We start from the raw sequence: 16,548 nt of genomic DNA, 5'->3' as shown, positions 1-16,548 counted from the left end.
CAGATCTCATGACACTTATTATCATGAGAAAAGCACAGGAAAACACCACCCCCATGATTCAATTACCTCCCACTGGGTCCCTCCTACAACACGTGGGGAATATTACAATTCAAGGGTAAGGACACAGATCCCAAACCATATCAGCTACCCTGAGCCCACTATGCTGTGAGGAAACCAAACCACATGGAGAGACCACATGTGGTACTCCAATAGACAGTTCTAGTTTTTGAGTTAACCCAGACCTGTAAATGAAAGTGCCTTTAGGTGAATCTAGCTCCCAAACATTGATTCACTCCCAGCCTTTGAGCTTGCTCAGCTAAGACCCAGCCATCATGGAACAGAGACAAGACATCCCCACTCTGCCCTGCCCAAAGTTCTGACCCCCAGAATTTGTGAGCTTAGTAAAAGATTGTTTCTAACCACTAACTTAAAAAAAAATCCTTCCATAATTTTTATTATAGTAAAATATACATAACACAAAATTTGCCATTTTTAAAAAGAGACAGATTTAGGGTGGGCTCAGTGGCTCGGCCTAAATCCACTTGGCCCTCCTTTGAGAGGCCAGCACTTTGGGAGGCCAAGGCAGGAGGATCACTTGAGCCCAGGAGTTTGAGACCAGCCTGGGAAACATAGCAAAATCTTGTCTCTACAAATAAATTAGCTGGGCATGGTGGTATGCACCTGTGGTCCCAGTGATGGCAGCAGCTGCTGCCATCATGCCAGCTACAGCAAGGAGGCACAGCTGGGGCTGCATGCTCCATGGAGCTGGTGGGAGCCCTGCCCCTTCTGAATTGGGGCAGGAGCTCCCCGGGTATTGCTGCAGTCACCCAGACTGCAGCTGCAGACCCAGGCCTCCTGCTTTACAGAGCAGGCAGCAGCCACCCAAACTGCAGCTGTGGATCTGGGGCTCCCTGTGCTCTTGGTGGGGGTGGCGGGAGCAGGCAGGATCTGCCCTCCCAGGTGCAGCTGCAGCCGCCCAACCAGTGGCTGCAGACCTGGGCCTCCTGCTCCACAGAGCAGGCAGGAGCTGGGGACAAGCGGGATCCCTGCCCCTCCCGAGTTGGCGGGCTAGGAACTCCCAGGGTGCAGCTGTGGCTGCCCTCCCAGGTACAGGACCGGGCCATCTATATAGCCTGTGCCCTCAGGGGCCCGGGAAGGCCCCCGTCCCCAAACTCCATCACTCAGGGCTGTCTGCTTCTGCTGCCTGACTTCTCTCCTTTCTTGGAACCTGCTCAGATCTTGGAGTGGGCTTGGGGATGAGCCCCAGGGCCATGAATGGCATCAGGAGACAGATTCCTGGGCTGTGGTTCCCCAGTAAGGCCTGACCTTCAGGCCAGGGAGGGTCTGAAAGCTGGGGGCCAGCTCCCAGTTCCGAGGCCAGGAGTGGGGACTCATGGTACCTCTTCTGGGCCACCAATGGCCACCCATGGACCAATCGGCATGTACTTCCTCCCCTCTGAGGTCCATAAAAGCTCGGTCTCAGCCAGAGCACAAGAGAGGATGGCCAGAGCAGGGTAGAAGACTCAGAGGACGTTGAGACTATGGGAGGACCAGCTGCAGAGAGCAGCTCTCCTCTCTGCTGATAGCTGGAGATGATACTACGACTTGCCGGCAGAGAGGAGCCACCCTCTCTAGGGCCTCCTCTCTGCTGACAGCTGAACACTCGATTGGCTGACCTGCCTACAGAGAGGAGCTACTCACTGTGGGTCTTCTCTGAGCTGTTCTAACACTTAATAAAGTTCATCTTCAGCTTGTTCACCCTTCACTTGTCTGTGTTCCCCATTCGTCCTGGACTCAGGACAAGAACTCGGGCAAAGGTGCCACCTGCCACAGAGGTTTCTGGCCAGAAAATTGACACCTCAAAGATCCCATAACACCAGCTACTCGGGAGGCTAAGGTGGGAAGATTGCTTGAGACCAGGAGGTTGAGGTTGCAGTAAGCCATGATTGCATCACTGCACTCCAGCCTGGGTGACAGAGTGAGATCCTGTCTCAAAAAATAAAAAATAAAAAGTAAAAAAAAACAACCCTGAGTTGCAGGTTTGGTGCTCCCTTCTTGCAGAGTCCAATAACAAGAATGAGGTCTGGTATAAAAAAAAGTAAACTTTGGCTGGGTGCAGTGGCTCACACCTGTAATCCCAGCACTTTGGGAGGCCAAGGCCGGTGGATCACCTGAAGTCAGGAGTTTGAGAGCAGCATGGTCAACATGGTGAAACCCTGTCTCTACTAAATACACAAAAATTAGCCAGGCGTGCTGGCACATGCCTGTAATCCCACCTACTTGGGAGGCTGAGGCAGGAGAATTGCTTGAACCTGGGAGGTGGAGGTTGCAGTGAGCCAAGATCGTACCATTGCACTCAACTGCACTGGGTGAAGAAGCAAGATGCTGTCTCAAAAAAAAAATAAAAATAAAAGTGACTTTTTATTACAAAGCTAGCTTAAGGGAAGAAGTATAGGCTTCCTGCCTTAAGGGTACCACTTCACTTCTGGGGCAGAAAGCTGGGGCTTTTAAAGGTGGATGTGGCATGAATGGCATGCATGGGACGGGGCAGGCAAGTAGGGGGCAGGCAAGTAGGGGCCTATGTGACTTGCTTCAGTGCCTTATCTACCAGATGGTTGAGCTGGTGCTTCATGGGCAGAATTAAGTTGTAAAAATGGCGCTTGTCTCCAGATACTCTCCAGGTGAGAGAGTGTTTTGTAGGAGACACCCCATGGTTGTAAATTTACTGTTGTCTCTCGAGGCAGTCTCCTGGTGGGGGAAATTTCCACTCTGGAGCTTTTAAGCACATAGTTAGATAAGCTTGCCTTGTAGAAAGTGTCTGGTGAAGGGAAGGTAAAAGATTATAATCACATTTCTAAAGAGCTAAGTAGGAAGTGGGGAACAGGGGAAAAGGAGAAAAGAGAAAAGAATAATGAAATTTAAAAAATAACTCATTCTCTTAAAAAAATGGGGGTGCCTGGTTACAATTCTGTCATCCAAGCTGGAGTGCAGTGGCATGATCATAACTCATTGCAGCCTCGAACTTAACCATTTTTAAGAGTATAGTTTAGTGGTAGTAAGTACTAAATCGCTGAGTTTTGAGGTCATCTTTTAATGCAGCAATAATAAAGCAGGTGAGAACTGTGCTGTATTTAGAATAGAGCGCATGAACTGATTTCTTAGCAGAGGCTGATGTATTAACCCCTGGCTAGGCTCACGTGGGCTCACCTGATATACGGGAATGGGCTTAGGTTTGAGTATTTGACTCTAGGTCTTTTGCCCCCGTGGGTTGCCCTCCCATGAGCCAGCTTCTGCTACATGATGGCCCAGTCCCTGTCAGGTTTGCTGTCACACCCAGCACGGTGCCTGGTGCAGGGTGGGCTCTTGATAAATAATAGTTGTTAAATGAGTGAATAAGTTAAATAACAGAAGGTAAGCTAGGACTCCAGTTATTTTGGGCCTGCTAAACTCAGCCTCTTTTACAGGACTTATTTCTGACATTCTGCCACTTCAGCCCAAGCTGTGAATTCTCTTTAAAAATGAAAATCCCATGGCAGCAGGTATGATTAGTTCCTTATAATGAGAACTGAAAGAGATTGAGCTTGAGTAGCTCTGTTTCTAAGCCTGATTCTTGGGAACTGATGAACATATTTAAGTCAGAAAAGTCTCTTTGCCAGAGGCCAGAATAAATGTCGTTGGTGGCACGTTGGCTATTCTTAGTTAAGGGTCCCAGAGGATCGAACCCTGGGCCATGCCAGGCTGTTGTTACACCCTCTAGCTCAGTGTCGTCTGTACTTAGGCTCATAAACATTTTTTTCTAAATGGCCTTGAGTGCTGGGAAGGAAATGAAGCCTATGGTACCCTCCTCCCCCATTGCACGAGGCTCTGTTTCTTGCTCCTCCTCTAGCTGACCCTACAATATTAGCTGATAATGAGTGGAAGGAATCATAGCTACCAGTTACCAAGTGCTAGAGACTTATACCATGAATAGATTTGACAGTGACAAAATCAGGTGTACAGAAATGAAACTTGATTTTTCTAGAACCGAATTGGCATTTTCACAAGGACGAGAGCCATGAGGGTCTTATTACCATGGTATTGCCAACACCTGGCAGAGTGCCTGGCACAGGAAATGTCAGTAAATATTCGTTGAATAAATGAATAATATTAGAGTTCTAAATTGAAGTTCAAATACATTAGGAAGGCTAGGCATGGTGGCTCGAGCCTGTAATCCTGGCACTTTGGGAGGCCGAGGTGGGTAGATCACTTGAGGTCAGGAGTTCAAGACCAGCCTGGCTAGTGAAACCCTGTCTCTACTAAAAATACAAAAATTAGCTGGGCATGGTGGTGCGCACTTGTAGTCCCAGCTACTCAGGAAGCTGCGGCGGGAGAATCGCTTGAACCTGGAAGGCGGAGGTTGCAGTGAGCAGAGATAGATTGTGCCACTGCACTCCAGCCTAGGTGACAGAGCAAGACTCTGTCTCAAAAAAAAAATCAGGAAACTTGCCCAGTGTCATAGTTAGTAATGGCAATATACTACCCCAACTCCTGAGATAGGATCCTCTCTGTCATGTGACACAAGTTTTCTGGTAGAGTTGCTCATCAATTCATTCATTCATTCATTCCTTGGTCTGTCAGGACTCTATTGAATGCAATTGACAGCTAACCGACTCCAACTGCCTTGGGCAAGAAAGAGAATTTATATGCTTAGTAGCTCAAGAACCTACTGACATAAATAGCTTCAGACATAGCTGGATCTAGGGGCTGAAGGCACTGTCATCAGGATTGGACCTCTCTCTTACATTTAGTCTCTGTCTTACAATCTGTTCACTTAACCTTAAGCCGTCAGGAGCTTCAGGCTTGCTGCATCTTTACTACTTGCAACCTCGGCAGAAAAAGCACTTGCGTTTCTCTCTACTTCCCTCTCATTTGCCTCTTCGGTTCTGGAATGATCACCAGTCACTGTGGTCAGGAGAAGGTGATGTTCTGCTCAGCAAAGCCTGAGCCTTGTGCCCAGCCCTGGAGCCAGAGAGAGAATTAGCTGTACAGGGAACACAGAGTTGGCAGCAAGAATTCTCTGGAGGAAACTTGGGGTGCTGCTGTGAGGAGGCAAGAAGAACTGTCACCCATGACATGCAACAATTGTTTTCTTTTCCATCCTTGTGCAGGACAGTTTGGGAGACAGGGAGCTACAAAAATGAACATGACACAGCCCTTCCCTCTGAGGACTCTGTACTCTAATGTAGGATCAGAGGTTTATGGTCAAGGGAAAATTAAATAAGATGTGCAAGCAAATGTGGTTGTGACAACCTGATTGGTGACTGCTTCATCCTGTTCACCGTCAAGTTGCTGGGTGACAGCTGAAGATTCTGACCATCTACCCTTTACCAGAAACTGCATTCCCTCAGTCCCCTCCTCCTTCATGCCACCACCATCACCACCTGTCAGAAAAACTCCTTTCCACAGACTTGCGTAGTTTTCTGCCCCCTCTAGCTTCTGTGTAACACCTCAGCGTTAAAGTGAAACTTCAACCCTATAAGCTTTCCAACTCAAGTTCTACCTTGGTTTTCTGCTCCAGTCTGTCTCCAGATGACCAACTGTGTGGTACCAGGGTCACAGTCCCAGAGGTGAGGCTATAGCAGTATGAATGAGGAGACAGGGAAGAGGGGTGACAGGGAGCCAGATGATGCAGTCTTGCTGTGGGTGGTTGGTTAGGGAGGCACAGGGCTGTGGGTAGGGGCGTAGGATGATGAATGACATCATCTGACTTAGATTTCAGGTCATTCCAACTCCCGTGTGTGGAATGCGGGGGTGGGGATGGTGGGGTGGGCAGAGTGAATGTGGGGAGAACTATGAGGAGGTCATTGCAGTAATGAAGGTGCAGATGCCGGTGACTTGGACAAGAGTGTTGCCTGGCTGCGGGATCAAGGGAAGTGGAGAAAGATGCCATCTCCTGATGGGAAGATCTGTCAAGAATTTGTGGCCACATTTAATCTACCACAGCTGGGAAGACTAACGAGAAGAAGGAGATGACTGATCTAAGACCACACATCATCTAAGTGTCAAGATGGGGGACAGAGCCTGTGTTTTCTGTCTTCAATCCTGTGTGGTTCCTTCCACACCCACACCACCTCTTTTGGAAGAAAAGACAGAAATGTGTGCCCAGGGAAAAGTGAAAGCCTCCACCAAAGCCCTGGATATAATGAAATTAATCACATCCTTGCCATTGGAAACCCCACCTGATGTGGTGTGGCTGTGTCCCCTCCCAGATCTCACCTTGAATTGTAGCTCCCATGATTCCCATGTGCTGTGGGAGGAACCCGGCAGGAGATAATTGAGATAACTGAATCATGGGGGTGGTTTCCCCCATACTGTTCTCATCATAGTGAATAAGTCTCATGAGAGCTGATGATTTTGTAAGGGGAAACCCCTTTCTCTTCATTCTCATTTTTACTCTTGCCTGCTGCCCTGTTAGATGTGCCTTTCACCTTCCGTCATGATTGTGAGGCCTCCCCAGCCACGTGGAACTGTGAGTCCATTAAACCTATTTTTCTTTATAAATTACCCAGTCTCAGGTATGTCTTTATCAGCACCATGATACCCCACCTATGTGGCACTCACAGAGATTTCTGAGAGGACAGGGAAATGGACCAGACTGTTCATGAGAAGCAGAGGAAGGATGGGCTGGGCAAAGGTTTTGATCTCTCCATTTGTGATGCCAGAGGAGAAAGGAGGATCTGAGCATGGTTACTGGGCCCCTCCAGCCAGGCTTTGGCAGGCGTCAGTCACCATGTAGGTCAGGCTGAGTGGACACTGGTCATACGTTTGTCTTCTCCACTAGATGGTCTTATCCATCTTAGCATGCCCAGGGCCTGGGAGAGAGTACACGCCAAATAAATACTCGAGGAATAAGTGGAAGATGACTTCTCAGACCTTGTTAAGGATGGGATGGTGTACTTGTTGCATGACTGTGAGATTCATCACAGAAGCAAAGAATTTGTTGCCAGATGATAATTACAGCTCCTAAGTACCGTGTTTAGTGTTGGATTTCCATGCCTGGTACAGAATGGGTGCTGAGTAAATATTGAATGAATGAGTGGTTGAGTGAAACGTCTCAATCCCTCACGTATGAGCCAGATTCATGCTCTTCAATAGAAAAAAAAAATTAAATTCTTGGGAACCCAAGAATGCAGAAGTGTGGCTCCACCTAGTGGACACTCCAGGATTATGCCTGGACTTTTTTTTTTTTTTTTTTTTTTTTTTTGAGAGGAGTTTAGCTCCTGTTGCCCGGGCTGGAGTGCAATGGCAGGATCTCAGCTCACTGCAACCTCTGCCTCCCAGATTCAAGCGATTCTCCTGCCTCAGCCTCCCGAGTAGCTGGGAATACAGGCATGCGCCACCACACCCGGCTAATTTTGTATTTTTAGTAGAGACGGGGTTTCTCCATGTTGGTGAGGCTGGTCTTGAACTCCTGACTTCAGGTGATCTGCCTGCCTTGGCCTCCCAAAGTGCTGGGATTACAGGCTTGAGCCACTGCACCTGGCCCCCTTTTTTTTTTTTTTTTTTCTTTTTAAGACAGGGTCTGGCTCTGTCGTCCAGGCTGGAGTGCAGTCGTGTGATCCGCACTCACTGCAACCCTTGCCTCCTGGGCTCAAGCGCTCCTCCCTCCTCAGCCTCCTGAGTAGCTGGGACTACAGGTGCACACCACCATACCTGACTAATTTTTGTATATTTTGTAGAGACGGGTTTCCAACATGTTGCCCAGGCTAATCTTGAACTCCTGAGCTCAAGAAAATCTTCCTCTGCCTTCCAAAGTGCTGGGATTACGGGCATGAGCCACCACACCTAGCCTATGCCTGGACCTTGAACATTTTTTTCCCACTTGTTTTGTTCTGTGTCTTCTCCAGTTGTTCCTGCTTTACCCATTTTGCCACAGACCACCAAGTATGGCAGCGTGGCCCTGCAGGTGGGCAGAAGCCTATCTGGAGCCCTGAAATGGGCAAGAAGCTGTAGGGGGCAGAGTGGACTAGATGAGTTGGCTTAGAGCTGCCGATGCTATGCACAGGACATTGGACCAGGTGTGCTGAGGACTGTCACTAGTTTGCTGTGTGGCCCTGGGCAGCCCACTTTCTGTCTCTGAGCCTCACTTTTATTATCTAGGAAGGCGGAGGCTGAGATCAGACACAGCTGTGATGACTGAGCCCTTTCCTTGTGCCCTCAGGGCTAGTTCTCAGATTCCAACATAGCCTCACTTGACTGGTGGGGACCATTAGGCTTTAGGTTAAAGTAAGGAGCCCAAGGCTTCACAGCTAATAAGGGTCAAAGCCTGGAATTGAACTTGGATCTGCTTGACTCCAATGCCTGAACCACTCTTTATAGACTTTCTGAAGCCTATGATTCTGCACATCTACTTCTGTCTGCCCCTCTCCTTATGAGAGGCTACATATGAAAATGGCTAAGGGTGGTGGCCTCTGGAGCAGAACTTTCTCAGTTTGAATCCTGATTCTACTTACATACCTACTCCTGAGGTGTGTGACCTTGGGCAAGTCACTCAATCACTCTCCATTTTGGTTTCCCCATCTGTAAAATAGGAAGATGACAACAAAATGTTGCTATAAAAGTTTACACATGGTACACACCTGTAATCCCAGCACTCTGGGAGGCCAAGGCGGGTGGATCACCTGAGGTTGGGAGTATGAGACCGGCCTGGCCAACATGGTGAAACCCCGTCTCTACCAAAAATATAAAAATTAGCCGGGCGGGATGGCAAGCACCTGTAATTCCAGCTACTCAGGAGGCTGAAGCAGGAGAATCGCTTGAACCCAGGAGGCTGGGGTTGCAGTGAGCTGAGATTGCACCACTGCATTCCAGACTGGGTGACAGAGCAAGACTCCATCTCAAAAAATTAAAAATAAATAAATAATAAAAGTTTGTACATACACACGTCACTTAGAATGCTACCCAACATATCCAGCTTTTATGTTTTAACTATACACAGTTATACGTATATGTATATAAACATGTAAGTACTTGTATGCTTTAACTATTATTTTCTGCCTCTGAACTTTTGTTGCTCCTTATGATATAGCCTCAAAAAGCTGTAAATTTTGATCTTTAATATTATTTCTAAGTAAGTATATTTATAGTTACAGAGACACACTGACAGGACCAAGGAAAAGAAAGCTTCCTTCAGGTTGTACCCTACTGTAAGGCAATCCTGTCTCTAGGGCACTGTGAATTAATACATAAATTGTATAAATATTGCAATCATATTGTGAATAGTAGAAGTACATTGCATTCCATTGCTGGGGGGGTAATGGGATAATTTCTTATATGCAAATATTTATATTTCTTATGTGCAAATATTTAAAATAAATAGAAATTTTTATAATCTTATTTTGGCCTCTTTTTGTACTTTTGTACTTCCTTTTTAGTAGATTCGGGTTTCACCATGTTGGCCAGGCTGGTCTCGAACTCCTGACCTCAAGTAATCCTCCTGCCTCGGCCTCCCAGAGTGCTGGGATTACAGGTGTGAGCCACCACACCCAACCTCTTTTTGCTCTTATAATTGCAGCCTTCAAAATGGATGTGACCTGGATTTCTTTTGACCTCCCAGAAGCCCTAATCCAGGCCAAAGTACCAGGATTGGAAGAAGCTAAAAACCCCAGAAATCCCTCTGAAGGGCCGAACTGTCAATACCTGAGCTCTGGTGTCATAAGGCGCCCCGTGATGACACAGCCGAATGGGATTGGACTTGGCTCAAATCTAGCTCATCCCAGAGGCTGTTCATGTTGCTTTTCCTGTGGTTGGAGGAACCATGGAGGAAGTGCTGGCCCCTATTCCTTCAATATTACTGTGAATACTCCTGTGCTTTGCAGGGAATGGAGGCTCAACCCCATCTCCCAGAACAGAGCTTCTTAACCTCAGCGCTACTGACATTGGGACTGGAAAATTCTGGGTTGTAGGGGATTGTCCCGCACAGTGTAGGATGTCCAGTAGCATCCCTTGCCTCTGCCCACTAGTAGCACCCCATTGCCAGCTGTGACAACCAAACACGTCTCTAGACGTTGCCAAATCTTCCCCAGTAGAGAACCACTGCCACAGAATAAATAGAAGGATTCATGAGGCAGGTGGTTTGCTAAACTTTGTCCAAGTAATGTGATTAGTCTCCCCTGGTCTGATACTCTAGCGAAGGCCGTGATGATGTTGTGTATAGTGGTAGTGGTGTTGAGGGGGAGAAGTTGGCCTTGTATTATCTGGATAATTGATCAGTCCTCCTTCATGCCATGTTGTAGACAGGACCATGGTCTCCTTTGGATGTAAAGAAACACTTTTTTGTACTACTGAAAAAGTCATGTTTCATTAATAGGATGACAGGGACATAACCTAAAGGCTGAAATCTTAGGAGTTTGGGGCATTCTGTAAAAATCGATTTCTTATTATTACTTTTATATTCTCAGAGGACATTTCTAAGGAAGACATTTCAAATTGTGACTTTTGCCCCCTAGATGTACCATTCAGAAGGCCCCCTTTAAGCTGTCTTAATCCATCTGGGCTGCTCTCACAAAAATGCCGCAGACTGGGTGGCTTAAACAACAATTTATTTGTCATGGTTCTGGAGCTGGGAAGTCCAACATCAAGGCACCAGCAGATGAAGTACCTGGTGAGAGCCTGCTTCCTGGTTCATAGACTGCTGTCTTCTCACTGTGTCCTTACATGGCAGAAGGGGTGAGGGAGCTCTCTGGGGTCTCTTTTATAGGGGCAGTAATCTCATTCATGTGGACTCCCCTCTCATGACCTACCCATCTCCCAAACACCCCATCTCCTAATACCATCACATTGATGACTATGACTTTTGGGGGGACACAGTCACTCAGTCTATAGCACAAGCCTTACAAAAACTTCCTTCTCTTGAATCCCTTTCTCTGCTCTTTCACCTTAGTGGCCCATCTGTCCTACTTTGGGCACAAGCTGGTTTTGGCAAACCTCACACATGTGTATGTGCTTTTAGAAAAAGCCCTTAACCTTCTGTGTCATCATTCTCCAGAATGGAATGGTTTTTGTCTAATGATTGGTAAAGAAGCTATTCATAAAGTTGTCAGCAGAAACAGGTGGCTGGAAAGGATGATTGCTTGCACAGTGTTCTAAAGCTTTTTCACAGCATTCCCCTGGTGAGAGACAGCAGGGGAAAAAAACATCTAATGGGTAAGGTAATTTAACAGACATTCATAGCGGGCTTGAAAAACATCTCACACCTCTAGTGAGAGGAGAAATCATTGGCAATAGATGGTTGCACAAATGACTTTCAGAAAATGCCTCAGAGAACATGGAGTTCTTAAAATGACTTATTACAGATGAATATAAAAACATCTTAAGGATCTTACCTGAGTCCTGACCATATATATAGATGATCTTTTTTTTTTTTTTTGAGAGTCTCGCTGTGTCATCCAGGCTGGGGTGCAGTGGTACGATCATGGCTTACTGCAGCCTTGACCTCTCAGGCTCAAGCAATCCCCCTACTTCTCCCACTTCAGCTTCCCAAGTAGCTGGGACTACAGGTGTGCACCACCACGCCCAGCTAATTTTTTATTCTTTTGTAGAGATAGGGTCTTACTATGTTATCCAGGCTTGTCCCAAACTCCTGGGTTCAAGCGATCCTCCCGCCTTGGCCTCCCAAAGGGCTAGGATTACAAGCATGAGGCACCATGCCTGGCCTAGATTGTCTTTTTTTTTTTTCAGGTATTGTTTCAAGTATCCTCTGAGAGAGAGGAACAGAAGAACCTGATACTGTTGCAGTGACCTGGGAGAACAGAGCAGTCCTTCTCAGACCTCAGTGTGCTCAGCCTTGGGCCTCTGGTTAAAAATGCAGATTCCATGGTAGTAGGTCTGGAATCGAGGCTGACATTCTGCATTGCGAACAAACTCCCAATGATGAAGAAGTGACTGTCCGACTCCACTTTGGAAAGCCAGGAAGTAGAGTACTTATTTGGGAAAAAGCTACAAATGCTCACACGGTTGGAGAAGCAGTGATCCAGCAGAGAAGTTACTTGACTTGCCCAAAGTTGCAAACAACAGTGAGAGTGAGTGAGATCTGCGGCTGGCGCTCCTGGTTCCTGAGCCCGTGTTCAAGTCTAGATTACGCTGTTTCCCTCGTTCCAAGTACAAGGAGTAGCTGCTGCACTGTAACCTCCCCATTGGATAATGAAAGGATTTTACGCCCCACTTCAAGCTGCATCCTACCCAAATCTACCTAATGAGCCATTACCCTTCTTTAAAGCAACCCTTCTTTAAAGCCATTACCCTTCTTTAAAGTGTGACCACTTAGGAGTGTGGAGTGTGACCACTTAGGACTCCACACAATGAGCCAGAACCGTCCACCTCAAGGCTGGCATTCCTGAAGGCTTGCACTGGGAGGAGCCCCCCTGCCGCTCAGCCCCGAGTCCACAACCCCACCTGCAAGTTGCTCAATGTCCTGACCTCCTGCTGCCTCAACATCAGAGCTATTTACCGATTTCCTCTCTTTGCTAAAACAACCACCACAACAACAAACTTCTCATGAACTGGGGTTTCTCAATCTGCCCTCGTGCTTTTGCTCCCCAAGAATTCAGTGCTGTATGTACAGTGGGAAATGGAAACAATAGAACCATGTTTCAGCTGAAACTGGCACAGTTAAAAAAAATCACCAACCACGAAAAAACTAGAATGCCTACATAAGCTTGGGGATTTTTTGATGCTTTATTCTTAAGACGCTTTTGAAAGGTTGCAGCTAAAAGTAAAATTTGTTTTGATAGCATTCTCAGCAACAGAAAGCAAATGAATCTCTTGTCCTCTCCATGGAAGTAAAAAGAAGGAGCCCAGTTGCTGCTCTGCAGAAAGTGGCCACGGAATTTGCCTTCTCTGTCCTTAGAATGAAAGGCATCAAGGCAGCCTTCATTTGCAGGCTTTGCAGGACTTTGCTGATGTAAAAAGCCTTAGAAGCCATTGAGTCTTTGAAGTCTTTCTTGGCTCTAACAGGAGGCTAAAAGCCAAGTCTCTCGAATTCAGATTGTTCCCTGGGCCTGGAAAGAGACTGAAATCCATCTTGGTGGTCACCCAACCACACCTGCTCCACCACACCCTGCGGTAACAGAGTGAGACCGGGAGGCCAGGAGACGCATTTTGGGGGTGTGTCCTTGGTAAGTGAGGCCCATCACTGTTTGGGGTGAAATCACCCTTTAGGGAACATTTCTCAGATACTTTTCTTGCTTTACCAAACAAGGCTGAGCATCGAGGTTGGTGGGACCTTGGCCCAATAAAAGCCAAAAATCTGAATTAGTGTATTAGTACAGAGAAAAACAAAGTAAGTATAAAGAAAAAAGTATTTAAAAAATCTGAGTTAGGAAAGGCTCAGATAATAGAAGCAAAATGGGCCAGTCACATCTCCTGTTGGACCCAGTGCCCAGCTGAGCTTAACCATGACAACCAGTAACCGTGGACCCGCCTACCAGAGGCGCCTGGCCGTCCTGGGGTGGTGGGTCCTCAGTGGCCCTTCGTCTCCACTCCTGCCACCTCATTTCACACCAAGAGTTGGCTTGGCAGCAACTAAGTCCCCCAGGCTGTGTCTGTGTGTCAAGGAGCACCCCGAGGGACCCCGTCTTCCATACCTCTGTGTCCCCTCTGTGTCCTCAGTCCCATTAAACATTGGTCCTTCATCTACATTGAATCCTCATGCCACCCAATACCTTTTTCTCCCCCAAACAATACTCACCAAAAAAACAGACATCCAGAACAAGCAGACCTGTCATCACAGCTCATCACAGATACACATGACTAACATGTGTCTTAGCCCAGAAAGCTCTTTCTTCCTCCTTCTCTTTTTTTTTTGTCTTAGAGACAGGGTCTCACTATGTTGCCCAGGATGGCCTTGAACTCCTGGGCTGAAGTGAATCTCTTGCTTCAGCCTCCCAATATCTCGGACTACAGGCACATGCCCCCACACCCAGCTGATCATATTTATTATTATTATTATTTTTTGAGACAGGTTCTCATTCTGTCACTCACCCTGGCATGATCTTGGCTCACTGCAACCTCCACCTCCTGGGCTCAAGCCTCCTGAGTAGCTGGGCCTATAGGCACCCATGACCATGCCCGGCCGATTTTTGTTTTTGTTTTTTTTTTTTGGTAGAGACAGGGTGTCACTTTGTTGCCCAGGTTGGTCTCAAACTCCTGGGCTCAAGCAATCCACCTGCCTCAGCTTCCCAAAGTGCTGAGATTACAGATGTGAGCACTGTGCCTGGCTTGATCATATTTTTCAAAGCAGTGGAGAGGAGAGAAGCATCTTATTCTCTCCCCTCTCTCTTTAGAGGAGGCGTTGTAACTGAAGAGGCACCGCAAAGAGTTGGGCTTAGAGGTCAGGTCAGCCTAGGTCCACATTCCCTCTCTGCCACATTTTAGCCTTGTTGCCTGCACCTCAGTTTCCCTATCTGTAAAAATGGGAATCAAAATTCTTACCAAATAGGATTTATTATGAGAAGGAAGATAAAGGCCTATAAAGACGAGCACAAAATATAAAGGAATGGAAAAGAGCAGCCTCCCACATACTAAAAATCGTCCACGATGTTTCAGTCACATAGAGGCATCTCCGACGCAGCACACAGAGGCACGGCGCTCAGGCATCGTTTCCATTGCCTCTGGGATGAAATGTGACAACTGGCTGACAGTCACATAGTCACATTCCCTCAGAGCTCAGAAGAGCTCAGAGCAGGAGATGAACAAAATGCTGGGGTCCTTGGGGACTCTGGGGAATGAGACTGTCAAGAGAGTGCCGTGAATCAAACTGGAGCCTGGTGGATGAATCCTCATACTCCACAGTGGAGTAAGAGTGCAGCCAGTAGACTGCCTCAGGCTGATGGCTTACAGAGCCACTGCTGGCCTTTGGGGACCTGAGGCTGCTGGGGAGGTGGAATTAACCAACCCATGATAAAATCGGAGGTGGCCATGTCCAGGGCACAGAAAATCCCTCTCTTCCCTCTTGCTTCTCCCTGCATTTTGACAGAGCTGTCCCTTCCACCATTGCTGCAAGAGTGCCTCTCCGTCACCTGTCATGTTAATGTAATGACATTCCCATTCTGCAGGAGGGAAGACTGAGGTGGACAGGAGACCTCAGTCACCAGCCACTTATGCCAAACCAATGCATGACTCATGGTTTTTCTTTGTTGAGTCCAGTTTAAAAAATGCATATGAGACATGGTGGACGTGTGCAAATTCACATACCTGGATTTCCTCCTACTCTCAAAAATGGCCTTTCCCTAACTTGATCGTTTTACTGAAATGCATTTTTTTTTCTTTATAAAAGGAAGTTCTATTTTTCAGTGACCGACTTGCTTCTAGCTACTTTTTCCTTTCCCGGCTGGTAAGGTTTTGTGGACAATTTTTCTTCCTTCTGTATTAGATAAGTAAGAATAATGAATTGATCTGCTGCCTCACAACCTGATGAAGATAAATAGGGTGGTGTACTGTAATAAAATGCAGCAGTGGCCAAAAAATGAAGGCTGGGAGGTCATTACAAATTCTACGTAAGTATATCAAGATTGATATTCATTTTCTGAGGCCAAATAGATGATGTGTATCAGAAGGAGAGAACTAATAACGACAACACCCCTGAGCTGTAAGGAACCTTTAAATTCTACCCTCCCTTTATTGCTTGAATCTGTATCGAGGGGTTGGCTAGCATTTTCTGGAATGGCTCGTGTCATGGAGAACTCACTACTACCTCTTCATTCCATCTTTGGAAAGCTTTGCTCTGACTGTTAAAAGTTCTTATTTATACTTAGGTGAAATCTAAATCCTTGAAGGGTCTGTCACTGGGACAGCTCTTATCCTTGTTATCATACTGAACAAGCTACTTCCTTTCTTTTCTTTTCTTTCTTTTTGATGGGGGTCTTGCTCTATTGCCCAGGCTGGGGTGCAGTGGCATGATCGCTGCTGACCGCAGCCTCTACTTCCCAGGCTCAAGTGATCCTCCCACCTCAGCCTCCAGAATAGCTGGGACTACAGGCATGAACCACTGCACCTGGCTAATGTTTTTAAAATTTTTTGTAGAGATGGGGTCATACTATGTTGTCCAGGCCAGTCTTGAACTCCTAGAAACAAGCAAACTTCCTGCCTCAGCCTCCCAAAGTGTTGGTATTACAGGCAGGAGCCACCACACTCAGCCCGATTCCTCTTATCTATGAAGTCTCTTCTGCTATTTGAAGACAACTAAAATTAAGATGGTCACCCAAGTCTTCTCTCCTACAGGCCAAACATCCCAGTTCCTTTGGCTGTTTTTTTTTGTGTGTTTTTTTTGTTTTGTTTTGTTTTTCTTTTTGAGTCTCACTCTGTCACTCAGGCTGGAGTGCAGTGGCATGATCTCGGCTCACTGCAACCTCCACCTCCTGGGTTCAAACGATTCTCATGCCTCAGCCTCCTGAGTAGCTGGGATTCCAGGTGCCCGCCACCAATTCTTGCTAGTTTTTGTATTAGTATTTTGTTTTTTTGTATTAGTAGAGATGGGGTTTCATCATGTTAGCCAAGCTGGTCTGGAACTCC

The sequence above is a fragment of the Pongo abelii genome, chromosome 10, assembly GCF_028885655.2.
Source record: "Pongo abelii isolate AG06213 chromosome 10, NHGRI_mPonAbe1-v2.0_pri, whole genome shotgun sequence".
NCBI lineage: Eukaryota > Metazoa > Chordata > Mammalia > Primates > Hominidae > Pongo > Pongo abelii.
This window is presented reverse-complemented; position numbering follows the sequence as displayed.